The 16,628-nt window shown below is 31.1% G+C and overlaps 1 non-coding gene across 1 annotated transcript; it reads left to right on the forward strand.

The window, feature by feature from the left end:
* Positions 1-486: 486 nt before the first annotated feature.
* Positions 487-592, forward strand: LOC113185040 (U6 spliceosomal RNA). Its single transcript, XR_003301088.1, has one exon. It is a non-coding gene; the product is annotated as a U6 spliceosomal RNA (small nuclear RNA).
* Positions 593-16,628: the final 16,036 nt, after the last annotated feature.

Here is a 16,628-nt window from a genome sequence, read left to right on the forward strand (position 1 = left end):
AATTATTATAAAATAATTAAATTACAATCTATATAAATTATTAAAATACCAACATAGAAAAGTACTAATATAGCAGAATAAAAGCCCAAACACATGCCTTTGTTCAAGGCATTTGTCCTTTCTAGAACGCAGATGGATCTCATGTTAAAAGAGTAGGTGGTTCTTTGGGATAATTTCAATAGTTCAAGAATCCCAATGAAGATGACATTCTTTGGGCATAATTCTGCACAAGTTATGGATAGTTTCTTTGCCTTTGGCTGGAATTCTGTCAACTCATGAGAACATATTGATTATCTTACACACCAGAAGCAGTGATAGAAAGCTTCATATCTTTGAGTGTAAGTGAGAAAAATATTTACTATATAATACTGCCACTTATTTTATAGGAAAAGCCATAAGACAGGAATTGGATTGAGAATACAACAGGGGAAGTCAGAGACAATGAATGGAATATTTTTTGGTGGTAATAAGTTTGAGAATATGCTTGTCTTCCCAGCACAGATACCCAAACAGTACCAAACAATACAGAAAAGATTAGCATGGCTCCTGCACAAAATATGACACACAAATTCATGAAGTGTTCCATACTTTAAAAGAAAAAATTGAGAAGCCTAGAATGGGATTCCAAGGCTAATTCCAAATTCATTGCAACTTATTGTTTAAGTTTTTCAGTCATGTTTCTCATCCTAATGCAATTAATTTTACTTCTTGCCACAATGATTGCACCTCAAATTGGACATTTAAAAAGAACGCATCCTCCCTCCCAAATATAGGTCTTGTTCTATATTTAGCTATACGACACAGGTGTTATTGCAAATTAATGACATTAATTTTCATGTATAGTTCATGAAAATGAAGATTATGCATATTTAAATATAAATTATATTTGTTGGAGATTTAGCTAACTTCATCTTTTCAAGCACTCTATACTGTGTTAAGGTACAATTATTTCATCCTTATATAAAGCTTCCTCACTTGCAACTTATACTGTATCTACTCACTCAGACTTTTAAGTTTTTTCATTAATATCCATGCATATGCAATATATGCCTTTAAAAATAATATTTGCATAATCAAGTACCTAAGGAAATAAGTTTTGTTACAAAATGTTCCTCAAGGTTATTTGAAAAAAACAGAAAATGAGACCTAAATAGCCAATGATGTTTTAAAAAAAAAAATGTGTGAAATGTTTTCTGTCTACTTGAAACAGTTTTATTGTTTTAAAAAGTGGAAAAATTCTCCTCATAATATCAAGGGGAAAAGAAAATACCAGTATATCAGATTGTATGTATAATAGGAACATAATAGGAACACAACTAAGTAAAAGAAAATAAAAGTCCTTAATCAGAAAAAAAAAAAAAAAACAGAAATAAAGACTCTGAAGTCTTAATGGTGGCTATATCTAGATGTTAGGACCATGAGAAAATTTCTTTATTTCTCCTCCTACTGTTCATGTTTACTGTCAATGTATATGACTTTCATAATTTATATATATATATATATATATATATATATGTGTGTGTGTGTGTGTATTTATAAATAATTCATTTATATTAAGAAGTGACTAAAACAATATAATATTTAATAGTCACATGTTGCTAATCATGTGTTTATTTAAGACAATCCAATGAGTTCAACTATTATATCATTGTATAGCTGAGGCACTTTAGAGATAAAAAGACTAAGAAGCATGCCCCCACTTACACAGTTGGTAAATTGTAAAGCTGGAATGCAAAACTAGGATATACTTTATTCTGTGCTATACTACTACTATCAAGTTGCATAGCTAAAAATTTATCTATGTACATATACATATACATATTTATATTAATATATTTAAAATATTGATTCATGAAAAAGCATAAATGCTATTACAAATAATCATGTGTCCACCACTGAGTACATATATTTTTAAATGGTATATACTTATTTAAATTAGTATTTGCCACATTAAGATAGATCAATGGGAATATATCTATTTCAGATGATGCTACTATTCTATTATTTTAATGAGAATAGCTATTTCTCACTAAGATCTTAAAATGAATAAGATAGGAATAAATTGAACAGAATATGTGCATTATCTATATGAAGAAAACTATGAAACTCTTGTGCAAGAAGTTGAAAACGAAATAAATAAAAGATGGAGAAATTTTCCACATTTGCAGATAGAAAAACTCAATATTGTTACGATGCCAGTCCTTTCCAGCTTGATTTATAAATTTAACACGATCCAAATCAAAATCCCAGCAAGTTGTCTTGTAGATATTGTAAAATGATTCTGTAGTTTATACCAAGGCAGAAGACCAGGAACAGCCAAGATAATACAAAGTAGAGGGATGGACACTCGCTGTTTCAAGACTTACTATAAAGCTATAGTCCTCAAAATATGTAATACTGATGAAACAGTGGAAAACCAGTCTAATAAAACAGAATGGAAATTCCATAGAAAGGCTCACAAAGGATCAAAGGCACTACAATGAAGAAAGTATCATCTTTTCACCAAATGGCACAAGAACAAGTGTGAGCACCCACAGGCAAAAAAAAAAAAAAAGCAGACTTTACATACTTTACAAAAACTAATTCAAAATGGGTCAGAAACCTCAATATAAATCACCTCTGTTTGCTGGAATACATAGAGGAAAACAGAGAAGAAAATCTAGATGACCTTGGTGTAACATTGACTTTTTAGATAAGACACTAAAGGCACAATTCATGAAAGAAGAGTAGATTAGCAAAACATCAATTAAAACTAATTTTTCCCTGGAAAGACACTGTCAATAGAAGGAGAATATAAACCACAATCTAGAATAAAATGTTTGTAAAGACATAGTTGATACAGGATTGTCATACAAAATATGTAAAGATCTCTTAAAATTCAACAATAAAAAATTAACACACAGTTTAAAAATGGGTTAAAGATCCTGTAATTGTTCTTGGTTTTCACTCAGTCTTCTGTATGCAAAACCTGCACATGGACATTCATAGAGGTTTAACATATTCTCCAGTGTATAAATGGAAAAATGTAGTATATCTCAGCAATGGAATATATTCAGCTCGAAAAAGAAATGTGCCATTAAGACATGAAAAACATTAGAGAAACTTAATTTACATTAGTAAGTGAAAGAAGCCAGTCTTACAAGGCTACATACTGGGTGATTCCAAGGATATTATATTCTAGAAAATGAAGGAGAAGGGACATGTATAGGTAAATACAAAAAAAAAAAAAACCTTAGGGCAGTGGAAATACTTTATGATCCTATAATGGTTGGATATAACTTGTCAAAATACCACCAAGAGTGAACTCTAAGGTGATAAAGACCTGTCAATGTAGGTTCATGGACCATAACAATTGTACTTCTCTGGTGTGCGATATTGAAGGTGGAGTAGGCTAAAACTTGTGTTGGGTAGGAGTCTATGAGAACTCTCTCCACTTTCTGATCATTTTTTCCTGTAAACATAAAACAGCTTTGATAAACAAATTATATTTTAAATGGGCAAAGAAATAATACTAAGATCACATGCTCTTCTCATTTAATGTTCACAGCAAAAGAAAACATTCTTTCTGCATATTTCGGAAGAGATCATTAAGACCCAAAAGGTTGACATACTCAAGTTCAGTAGACTGCTGAGTGCCTGCTTGTATTCATTGCTAATTCAAAAACTTTTAAAAATTTGCTTGAAAGCCTAAAATAGATCCTTCTTTGCATGTCATCAACAAAAATAAAATGTTCTTTCTCTAAGGGTAGTATTATTTTTTTTTTAATTATGAGATGCTATTTGGAGAAAACCTAGTCATATTTTGGGTAGTAATGAGGTAATGGTCTTATGTGTAAAAACCAATGTACTAAAGGAGAATCACCAACTGACCGCTGAGTATTTTGTGGTTAGCTCACCCAAATGTTGGCAAAATATTTCATATGCAATTCCATGTGTCAGGTTCACTTGGAAAACTACCCCCATTCTCATTTAGCATCCATGAGCTTAAACTGGTTGTAGCTTACCCTCTTAAACGGCACATGGTCTCATGTCTCTTTGTACTCATGGTCCACTATTTTCTCCTAGTCACTGAGGCCAAGAGTCAGCCATTCGTTATCATAGCACTTTTGCTTTTTATTTTTCATCTGGCAGAAATGAGGGGATTTTTCTTATATCCATGTCTCTATGAGAATATAAGATAAGGTGAGAGGGCCTCTGTTTTATGAAAGATAGAAATATATATTACTTGTGGAAATGTTGAATACCCATGAATTTGATATGCCAGCATATCATGTCTCTGTGAAAAGAACCATTTAATTCACAAATATGAAGAAAAATAACTCTAACCAAAACACAGTCAGATGTATGTTAAAAGCTTAATTATCTGAAAAAGCTGATATTTAGACAGGATTTTATTTTGAAATGCAAATAAAAAATAGTGATGCTGTAGTAAAATGCAAATGTGTATTAACTGAAAAAAAAATTTGCACAGCCATCAAAACATTTTATTACTGATAAGTTCATAAAGAAGTATCTATGGAGGATAGCAGAAATTTAGAATCCCAAACAGAAACAAATATTTGAAAATATAAGTATAGCTAGAAATACAGTACAGGACATAGAGAATAAACTTGAGAACATACAAATTATTTTAAAGGTTAAGGTGTGTTTGAGCCTCTACAGAAGCTCATCAGAGCCCAGAAATAATTATAACCTATTCAATGACTTTATTAATACTATAAATGAAAATTTTGATGTGACCCAACTACTTTGAGGCAAGGTGCTATGACAGGAACAACTTGGTAACATTATTTATTTTGTGAAGAAAAATTCTGAAAGTTGAATATAGTAATTTAATTGGTGAGCATATATAATAGTGTCACTTCTATAGTAGTATGACACTTAAATCCAAGACAAGCATTTATAAGACAAGATTTACAAGGATAGGAACTTCACATGTGTTCCCTGATCATTCACCATATATCTCTGAGCTGAACTTGTTAAGGATTAAACAATTCACAGAGTATCGAAGAACTTCCTATGGAGATGCATACATAGCTTGAACTAATTTTAATGCTGTTCTTGATGATTTGCAGTCTCATTTATTAGTCTAGCACACTACGCAGACATTAGTAGTTCTGATATGGCATGTTGTCAAAGACACACACACCCCAAAAAATAATTGCTTGTTCTTGAAATGAACATCATCACCAATGAAAATACAACCCAAAACTTGGCTCTTCTTACTTGATCTTGTAACCTTCAAAATTGTTTAAATGTTTACACAATAATCTTTCATTAGTATTACAAATCTAGCATTTGAAGAACTCATTCTCAGAGACATTTTATCTTAGGGAAATTAAAATGGAACAGAACATTTGGCTCATTATCTTATACTGATGTTCCCACAAATACACACACAAAAAAGATGCCTTGAAGTATATTTCCCAAGTTTTATATTTAAAGACCAAATTCTTTAAAAATGAAAATAAAAAAGAGATAGATCACGAAGAATGACTAAATCACCATGGGATACAGTTCAAACAACCTAAGTATGAGAAGATTGTGAAAACCAGAATTGACAAATTGCACTAACTCATATGCAAATATTTTACATATGTTTGGAAGTACCCATACTCGAGAACATCTATTTTCGATTGTAAACTGAAGAAAACCAGTTGTTGCCTAAAATTAAAAGATGCATTATAACAGAATACATGGAGCCCATGTTGATACTCCAACAGGAGAAAAGGCAAATTTTTTTGTAGTCAAACCAGAGGTGTAATGAATAACAAAAGGAAATCCTACTCATTAAACTCATCTAATATTAGTCTACTTGCTTCCACTTTAAACTTAAAATAGAGCATTTAATGTAATTTTGTATAATATCGTTAAAATAGTTTATATTTCTGGTGGATGATTTTCCCCACCCATCCAATTTTACTCATTTGCATTGTGTAGCTGGCCCAACCCTGAAGAAATGAGTCATGACAAATTTCAAACAATGGCCTCATAAAAAAAAGAACACGCAAATATTCTACCAATTTTATGAATTTTCATTTTACTTAACATAATTTAATGTGTCATGACTTTATAGTAATATCTTTGAAAGGTTAGTTTCTTTGACTTCAAACTTTTTGAAAATGTATTAATATTGTTCAGTTCACCTTTATCTATTAATAATAATCATTAAAAGTGTACTAATATATAGTGATAAACATGTTATTGAATTGCAATGCAATCAGTACTGAATGCTAAATATGAAGTTATTGAAAACTAGAATTCTACACATATCTCAGAGCTATAATTATGATTGTCAAAGATTCTGTCCATGTCTGCAAGTAAAATTTGCCCAATATAGAAGAAAAAATGCTTAGATATCTTTCCAAAAGGAGCATTACCTTCTCATTAAAAAGTGCATTTGCTCTTTGGCTCCAGTTGATCTTAAAATTCATAAGTATGTTTCTCTTACCATGGCAGTTAATGTTGGAGTCTTTCTTTAAAATTATAACAAAATTATTTTCTGTCTAAGGAAATTGTCATCTTTTCTTTCATATATAAACAATATCTCAATTATCAAGGTTATTGATGAATTATATTATAAAGGGTAACATTATCCATGTCTGCAAAGATAAACTAAATTAAATGGACATATAGATTAGATATAAAGAAGGATATTAAGAGATTATGGAATTGCTTCCTTCAAGATCTTTAAAAACAGTCCAGATACCCATCTGCCTACAATAGTTTAGGTAAAATTAGCCTGAAGCCAGCAGGATGAAGCAGACAGATAACCTCTAGAGGTTTTCAGCAACCATATTTTTTTCTAAGATTTCATTCTTTTGCCCTCTAACTGTACTGGCATCTTCTCAGCTTTCTGATGAGGATTCTGGGTAGCATAGATTTTTTTTTTTAATGTTAACACAGTGCCACTCCAATTTTTTGTCACATTTTTCAATGAGAATGAAAAGTCGCCAAAATAGAAGTATTACCGCAGTTCAGATTTTGTGTTTAAAAAAAAAATTAAACTCATCCAGATGAGTATTATTAAAAGTCAGGACTGCCAATTTAATATTTTTTTTAAAAAAATCCACTTCTCCCTTCATTACTACAGCCTCCATGACAAATAACCAAAAGATTCAGGATTTCAAAGAGAATTCTAAAATTTTCATCATATAGATTATGAAACATATATTTAATAAAATAGGTCTTACTCCTTAATGCAAAAAAATATATGTATGGGTTAAAATTTCTACTCCTTCCAAAAAACAGAAAAAATACCAAACATAAAGCCAAATTTACTGGGTATTCTTGAGTAATAATAGAATTCTGTCAGTGTGACCTCATAAAGGTGTGCAGTTGGGATCCTCCAAGAGTCTGAGATACGGAGGGGTTATCAGGCAGAGAAACTAGCAAGTGAATGGCGCCCCCTGGAGGAGGGCAGGCAGGGCTAGCAGGAAGATTTGTGGTTGCCCTGGAATAAATTTGATCATGAACCACGGTCTTCATAATTGTTGATTTATTATACAGAATCATACCAAGTTGGTTCTAATATGTGCAAACTTTGTGACATATACCTAAGAAAATGATGGCTAGGGGAAAATTAAGTAATGTAAGAGGTTGATCAGTAGTTCAGTGTCTAGAAAATTTCTGAAAGACTTTCTTTTTTAAAAACACCTTTTTAAAATTTGGCTAATATATTCTTCCTTTAGTCATTTTTCACAGAAAAGTCGATTCTAAATTACTCATGGCACTTATAATATTTTAACTGCTTTTTGTTTCTCAAATTATGACATTTACCAAGTATTCTGATAACTATCTTAGTTTCACAGACAGAAGGAAAATCTTTCTTCTTAACATATGTAAGAATGGCTTACAGGATAAAATTTCATGCAAAGCATTAACAAAAAAATAACAATTATTCAACAGTGCAGAAGAGTTTGCTAGTTATTAGGATATAACAGTAAATGTTGTTTATTCAGTGGAAAATTGATCAGCAGAGATTGAAAGAGAACCCAAGTCAACTGCTTAGCAGGTGTTGCAGGGAAGACCAATGAGGCTTAAGGGTTATTTGGTACCTTTCTCCTAGCTGAAATACTATGAGGGATGTGGGGACTTGCAGTGGTAAATTGCTTGAATATCCTTCATGGGTATTCATTATTCAGTGAAGGAGAATAAGGAAAATCAGCATTCCAGAGGTGTGGAAATACCTTATTGGTTTTCCATAATTCAGATACTTTAAGTTATCTTTAAAAAGTTTTTGCCAACTTTGTGAGAGATACCTAATAAAATGATGGCTAGGGGAAAATGTATAGGAATCACAACCTCAAAAAGGCACAGTACTGTTTTTTTTAAATTTAAATTTGTCATGTATATTTTAATCAGGAAAAAATATTTGCAATTCACAATGTAAATTCCAATGGCTTAAAATACAGTCTACATATTGCTGTTTTATAAGTATAGGTAGCACATAATAGAAAAATGAATGTTTTTACTAAATCATTTGTAACACTCATGAAAAGTTAAACATAATATTTTGTCAGCAGTTAACACAACGTAAGTGCCCTTAACTGGAGTTTATTGACACAGTCACTGATTGTAAATAGATTTTTCCTTTCCTTTGAAATGTTTATAAAAATTTATTTTTAAGATTTCAATTTTAAGGAGATAAATGTTACTATAATTAAAATGACTATATTTCATTTTAATAAAGACAAGAGAAGGATACCTACCATAGTTTATACACAGAGGCAGAAAAGACTTACAAAGCCATAGCAATTTACTGCATTATTCCTCTTTTGATTACAATATAATTGTTTAATTAGAAGAAGCATTTATCATTCCTTTGATCTGATCCAAGAAAAGACCAGTTATACTTGTTTAAGTTTTTTTTTTACTTTCTTCATAAGATATTAAAGATACTTCCATGACTTATACCTACTTTACATTTTTCACATAATGTACATATCACTGTCTGCAAAGAATTCAATAAGTTAATATTCCTGGCCACTATGCAGTATAAAACCCTCAATCATATCATATAAATCACTAGTTCAGTTTAATATGAATTAAATGTATTAAAATCCACCAGAGTCTCTAGGAATTTGCCCAAAACATTTGAAAACAACAAATAAGGCTAATTGGATATGAGTTTTGTTTGTGAAAGTTTCATTTTTTTCCTTCAGGATTTTGAAAGACATAAAGCCTGAGTCAGTTGATAATAATCATTTAAATGTAAGACTTATGATGAGTTGGTTTAGGCAATTTTAAAACTGACAAGAGACTTAGTCACTCCTCCGCCCCCCCCCACCGCCAGTTTTTGTTGTTAAAATGAAATTGTATTACCTGGGAAATGTGTGTATATGCTCAGAACCATGCACTTTAAAGCACTTATTTCAAAACAGTCTGCATTTGAGTTTGGCACAAGAAATCAGCAAAGACATAGGGAAAATATTAAAATCACTGTGGGAGTGACAGCAAAAAATGGAGAGAGACAGATTCTTCCGGTCTGATCCTTTATGATTCTTTTCTAGTTATTGAATATATAAATTTCAATCCCCTCGTACAACTGAAGGGGGGAACATGATTATCATATCACTCAAAGCTCCACAACTTGAAATTCAGCTATGATGTAAATTCACTCTGTATAAAATGACTTGTAATATTTCGTTCTTTAACGTAAGTATTAAATTTTGTATGATTAAAAATTTATTTACCTTCTCTTCCTTAATTTAGGATTTTATTTGCTATTTTTGCCAATCCTAATCCATCTTGGCAACAATATCTTTCTGCACTTTAGCAAGGAAGTTTTAAAGTGACAGGTAATACTAGCCCCAACACCCCTCACCCACAATTAGACTTTCAAAGCCTTCTTTCAGAAAAATAAAATTGTGAAGGACAATCGTGACCACGTCACATTCACAGCTCTACAGATATGCACTATGGTGTTCCACAAGAAAAGAGAATTAGGAAGACAGAAATATGGACTTATTCAAATTACTTGTTTTTAGTGTTTACTTGATGAAATTATTAACTAGCTGGTAGCTAGAAGACTAAGGATTCCTATTACATCAGAACCCTGCTCCTCTTCATCCTCCAAAAATCTTTCACTTCACTATCATAAATACCTACAGATTGTTTCTAAAACAGAAAAACAGGATGCAGGAAGAGCCAGTTTCTCAGTGAAAAGATAAAATACAGAACTGAGACAAAAGTAGGTACAAGTTGGTAGAGAGTGATTTGGTGTTTATGTTCCTTTCTTTTTCTCATGCTCTAAAATTTTCAATAGCCACAAGGAGTTGACAGTATCTGCAGAAGAGCTTTGGAGGCAACCCAATGACAGTATTTTCAGAACAGCTTCCATCCGTATCATTCAGGAATAATTGTGCAGTACTGGTTTAGAGAAAAAGAATGCCTTCAAGTGATTGAATTGCCAACACCCTTTAGCACTGGGCTTGAGAGGATGACAATTGTGAGGAAAGTGCTATCAAAGTCTAGATATTTTAAATACCTTACCTCTTTAATACAGATAATATTTCTTAGTTCTTAGAATCTTTTCTGTCTCTGATGCATGTGCTTTGCTCTCATCAGTGCTAATGGGAATTAACAAGAAAATGGACCCTTAATCATTTATCTTACATTATAGAAAGGCACGATTTGCGGACTTGATTAGGTCTCTAACTGAACAAGATATTATAAAGACTCAAAGCTCTTTAAACATGTCCATTGCAATAATTCAACTGCGAATTTATTATAAAGTTTTCTTCTCCTAGATACTTTACCATTGTGATAATTATTTAAGCCTATGAACAAATGTTGTAAAAAACATGAAAGTTATTTGAAAGCAGTTGTTTACTAAAGACATATATTCATAGTTCCTTCAACATCCAGCATGTATTTGATATACATTCGTTTATAATACTGCTTTGGAAACTGAATACTTTCCTTATTGGCCTAGAAAAGCATTGTAGGAAAGTGTTTTCACTCATTCTTACTAGGTTTGAAGTTTTTAAGGCACAGACTTTTAGAAAACCTTTCTCTTTGTCTGATACACTTCTAAAAATTTAAGCTGAGAAAAATGCTACTCTATACAAACATACCATAGGCAACACAGAAAGTGTATTCCTTGGAGCAAAGCAAAGGGAGATTTGGGAATCTTGTGGATTTTAGTTATCCCGATACCAGTTATTATACTTTGTTTCCGTGTGGCTTCTTGCTGTCTTTATTTGTACTGCTTTTCTCCACCTGAACCACACAGTTCACTTCCCCGAAGGATGTCTCCATCTACTCAGTTACTTTATTTTACAACTCCCACCCAGAAATTTTTACTATTGTTGGAAATAATGATTCTCACTTCCAGTCTTAAGTTCAGTGCTTCTCATTGTGGTATCATACCATCATCATACTGTGGTAGGAAAAGTTTAGATAAAGAATTCAGATTTTAGATAATTGTGAATTTAGCGATTCAGTTTTGTCGGTTTTAGTGTTTATTAGAGAGCGTTATCTGATGCAATTTAATTTGATTTGTTGAATTTCAGCTTCATTTAAATGTTCAATCAAAAAATTATGCTGTAAAAAGGATGTAAGATTGGGATCTATATTTGGATTCTATAGATTCTATTCTAACATAGCCAAAAACTTGGTATGTAACTATCAGAAATAAGGGTATAATATTTTAAAAGTATTATATTTTGCTTTATTAGAAGAAAATTGATTTATCTCATAAATCAAATAAAATGTCCATAACCAGAATCAAAATATAATATGATATAATATAAAACCAAGTAGAATTCTCAAATACGAGTAGAGTTAGGTAGAAAACTATAAAGATCTCATCCACAATAGAAACGAAACTTAAAACTTCTCAGTAATAATCTTAACAAGAAATTTTCATTTACCAAAACAACATTACAAATTTTACTGAAGAATCATAAGAAAAATTGAAAGTATGCAGAGGTAAATCTTCCACCTAATAGAGAAAATAAAATAGTTTAAAGATGTTGAACATCCCCAAATTCTCCATATATCTGAGGCAATTTCAAGAACCTACTAAGATAGTTTAAAAACTTCAATGATGGATTCCAGGAATCATAAGAAAAAATGGGGAAAATATCTTAAAATGGGGAAACTATCTTGAATTATAATGACACAATATTGAAATATTTCAAAATGTATAAAATATAAAATACATTATAATATATAACAAATACAACTGTATAATTTAATAAATAAGGTAACAAAAATGCATCAGTAAGAAAATGCATTAAATTGAATGTTTTGCACAAAACAGTTCCTATTATTATACATTATAGATTATTTTAAGGTAATATTGAGTAGCATGAATTAACAAATCAATTAATAATTGATGCTAAGGCAAATAATTATTCAGAAAAAATTATAATAAGCATTTAAACATATTAAAAGCTAAATGGAACTATTTTTTAATTTTTTTTAGTTATCGATGGATTATTTATTTATTTTAATTTTTTGTATATGCGGTGCTGAGGATCCAACCCAGGGCCTCACACATGCCAGGCAGACACTCTTCCAGTAAGCCACAACTCTAGCCCTAAATAGAACTATTTTGAAAAATAACAAAATGCAGTTAGATAATATCAAGATTGTAATAGAATTTTATGCAAAGAACACATTAAAGAGGAAAAAAATAATAGAGCATAGTACTTAAAAATTACTAAATATTATGTGCCAAATGTACCATAAACAGAACTAAAAATCAAGAGAAAAACTGGGTGCAGTGTTTTAATCTAATGTTAATTTGCAACTATTTTAATATAATAAACTGTTATGTTAAATTAATATAAAATCAACATAGAAGATTAGGTAGAAAAAATATGGTCTAAGAGAAAAAACAAAGGTTTAATATATGAAAAATATAACCTTACTAAGAAACAAAAGAATTCACATTAAAAATGAAATCTCATTATACTTTATTCATTTAAAAAGTTTTTTAAATAATAGCATCTACAATAAAATTGTAAAAAAAAGTTTTCATTAGAATGATTTAAATATATAAATTTTCAAGAATTATAGAGCAGTAGATTATACTAATAACTTTATTACTTCATTTAATTCAGTGATTATTAAATAAATGTTATTATAATTATTAATGCATATAAATTGTACAAATTTAGGAGATTCACTGTGATGTTTTCATATATATCTATATTGTGAATTGATCAGATCCATACACCCTTCTTCTACCTTCTCCCTCACTTTACTCTCTCCTCACCCCCAAAGTCCTCCTTCCCATTCCCTAATAATCCTATAGCCCTTCTACTTTCAGATTATTCTGTTTTGCCTCATTTTCTTTTATTTTTTAATTTCCACACATTAGAGGAAACATACCTTACTTGTCTTTCTGTGTCTGGTATATTTCACTTAATATGACATCCTCCAGTTCCATTCTTTTCCCTGTAATCAATAGGATTTCATTCTTCTTTATGGCTGAATAATACTCCATTGTGATGTGTGTGTGTGGGTGTGTGGGTGTGTGGGTGTGTATATTTTTTTTTATTTATTCATTCATCTGTTGACAGGCAACTCAGCTCATTCCATATCTCAGTTATTGTGAATAGTGCCACAATTAACATAAGTATGCAGTTGTTTTCTTGTGTGTTGATTTTATTTCCTTCAGATATATTCTAAGGAGTGAAATGGCTGGATCATAGGGTAGTTCTGTTTTTAGTTTTTGAGGAAGCTCCACAGTTTTCCACAAAGGTGTAATAATGTACATTCTCATCCACAGTGTATAAGGGTTCATTTTTCTCCACATCCCCACCAGCATGTGTTATACATTTTTTTGGATAATAGCCATTCAAACAGGGGTGAGATGAAACACATTGTAGTTTTGGTTTGCATTTACTTGATGACCAAAGATTGAGAATTTTTCAATACTTATTGGCTGTTTGTATTTCTTCTTTTGAGGAGTGTCTGTTCTATCAATTGCCCATTTTTTGACTAGATTAACTCACTTTTCTTGGTTTTTCTCAGGTTCTGTATGTATTCACAATATTAATCCTCCATCAGATGAATAGGTGGCAAAACTTTTCTTTCATTCTGTAGGTTGTCTCATCATTCTGTGCACTGTTTCCTTTGCTGTACAGAAGCTTCTTTCTTTGATATAACAATTTATCAACTCTTGCTTTTGTTCCCTGTGCTTTAAAAGTCTTATCCAGGAAATTGTTCCCTGTAGTTATGTCTTAAAGTATTTCCCCTATGCTTTCTTCTTATAGCTTCAAAGCTTCAGGTCTCAGAGTAAGATCCTTGATCCATTTTGAGTTAAATTATTTTACAGTCGAGAGATAGTTTAATTTTGGTTTTCTACACAAGGACATTGAGTTTTCCTGACTCCATTTGTTGAAGAGGTTGTCCTTTCTCCAATGTATATTTTTGGCACCCTCACTGAGAATCAGTCACCTGAAGATGCATGGATTGATTTCTGAGTCCTTTATTCTATTCCATTGTTTCAGTTGTCTGTTGTTATGCCAATAGCATGCTGTTTTAATTACTATGTCTCTGTAGCATGACCTGAAATCAGGTATTATGATACCTGCAGCTTTGCTCTTTTTGCTAAGTATTGCTTTGGCTACTAAGGGTGTTTAGTGCTTCCATGTGAATTTTATAATTTTTTTTCTAGTTCCCTGAAGAATTTTATCAGTTTTTTGGATGGGATTACATTGAACCTATAGATTGCTTCAGGTAGTAAGGCCATGTTTACAATATTAATTCTCTCAATCCATGAATGTGGGAGATCTTTTTGTTAATGTCTTCTTCAATTTCTTTCTTTAGTGTTTTATAATTTGTGTTGTAGAACTGTAAAAGTCATTCATGTCCTTGGATAGTTTTGTTTCTACCTTTTTGTTTGGTTTGGTTTTTTGTACCTATTGTACATGGGATTATGTTCCTGATTTCTTTCTCAGTGAGATCATTATTATTGTATAGAAAAGCTACTGATTTTTATAAGTTGATTTGAATCCTGCTAGTTTACTGAATTTGTTTATCAGTTATAATAGTCTTTTGGCAAAGTCTTTAGGGTTTTCTAGGAAAATAATCATATCATCTGCAAGCAGGGATAATATGATTTCCTCATTTCCTATTCTATTTGTACACAATATATTTCTTTCTCTTGCCTATTGTTCTGGCTAATTTTTTAATTCTATATTGAATGGAAATGGTGAGAATAGGTATACTTATCTTATTTCTATTCTCTGAGTAAATTCTTTTAGTTTCTTCCCATTCTGTATGTCATCTATATTTTATGGAATAGTTTGAAAACCATTGGTATAAATTCTTCTTTAAAGTTTTGGTAAAATTTAGCAGTGTAGCCATCCAGTCCCCAATTATTGTATTGGTGTCTATCTCTCCCTTTATGACCAATAGTGTTTGCTTGATAAAATTCAGTGCTCCATCATTAGGTCCATATAGATTAATAATCACTACATTTTCTGGATGAATTGATCTCTTAACCATAATACTGAACTTCTTTTTTTCTTTTGATTATGTCTTAAAAATCTATTTTGTCATGTGTAAGTATAGCTACTCCTGCTTTCTTTTGGATTCCATTTGCTTGGAACATCATTCTTTCACCTTTTCACATTTAGTCTGTATGTCTTTGCTAGTGAGGTGAGTTTCTTGTATGCATCATATTGTTGGGTCTTATTTTTTAATCCATTCAGTCAATCACTCTTTTAATTGGATAATTGAGACAATTTACATTCAGAGTTATTATTTAAATAAACATACTTATTCCTGTCATTTGTTGTTTTTCTTCTGGATATTTTGTGCATTTTTTGTTCAGTTCTTCCTCTGATATCCATATTACAGGTATTTATAATGTTTGATTCTTCTATTTCTCATTTGCACAACTACTTTCCTAATGATATTTACCCTTTCATGTGCAGTCACGATGGTGATTATCTTTATTCTTCTTCTGGGTTTAGGATTCCCTTAAGCATGTTTTGTGATGCTATTCTAGTGATAATGAGTTGACTTAGTTTGTGTTTAGTAATCTTTATTTTTTTCTTAAAATTTGAAGGATATCCTGGCTGGGTGTAGTAATCTTGATTAGTGAGTGTTTTAATTCAGGACTTTAAATATATTATTCAATGTCCTCTTGTCCTTGAGGGTTTATGCTGAGAAGTCTGCTAATCTGATGGATTTGACTCTATGTAACTTGGTGCTTCTCTCTTGAAGATTTTAATAGTCTTTCTTTGTCTTGTACTTTTGTCAATTAAAACAATATGCTGTGGAGAGATATTCTAGTCATGCCTATCTGGGGTTCTGAATGCCACCTGCACATGGATATCCATGTCTTTCCCAAGATTTGGGAAATTTTTTGTTATTATTTTATTAGATAAGTTTTCTATTCCCTCAAACTGTAATTCTTCTCCCTCAGTTATATCTGTGAACTGGATATTTGAACTTTCAGTTGTGTCACTGAGACATCAAATGTTCTCTTGTTCTTTCTTAATTTTTCCTATTTTTGTCTGAATATAATATTTTGACTTCAAGCTGTAATATTCTTTGATTTTCTTGATCTAGTCTGTTGTTGAGGCTTTTAACTGAGGTTTGTATATCCCTTACTGAACTTTTCATTTCTGAGATTTTTGGCTCCATTATTTTTCAAAATC

This window comes from Urocitellus parryii, chromosome 5 (assembly GCF_045843805.1).
Source record: "Urocitellus parryii isolate mUroPar1 chromosome 5, mUroPar1.hap1, whole genome shotgun sequence".
Taxonomy (NCBI): Eukaryota; Metazoa; Chordata; class Mammalia; order Rodentia; family Sciuridae; genus Urocitellus; species Urocitellus parryii.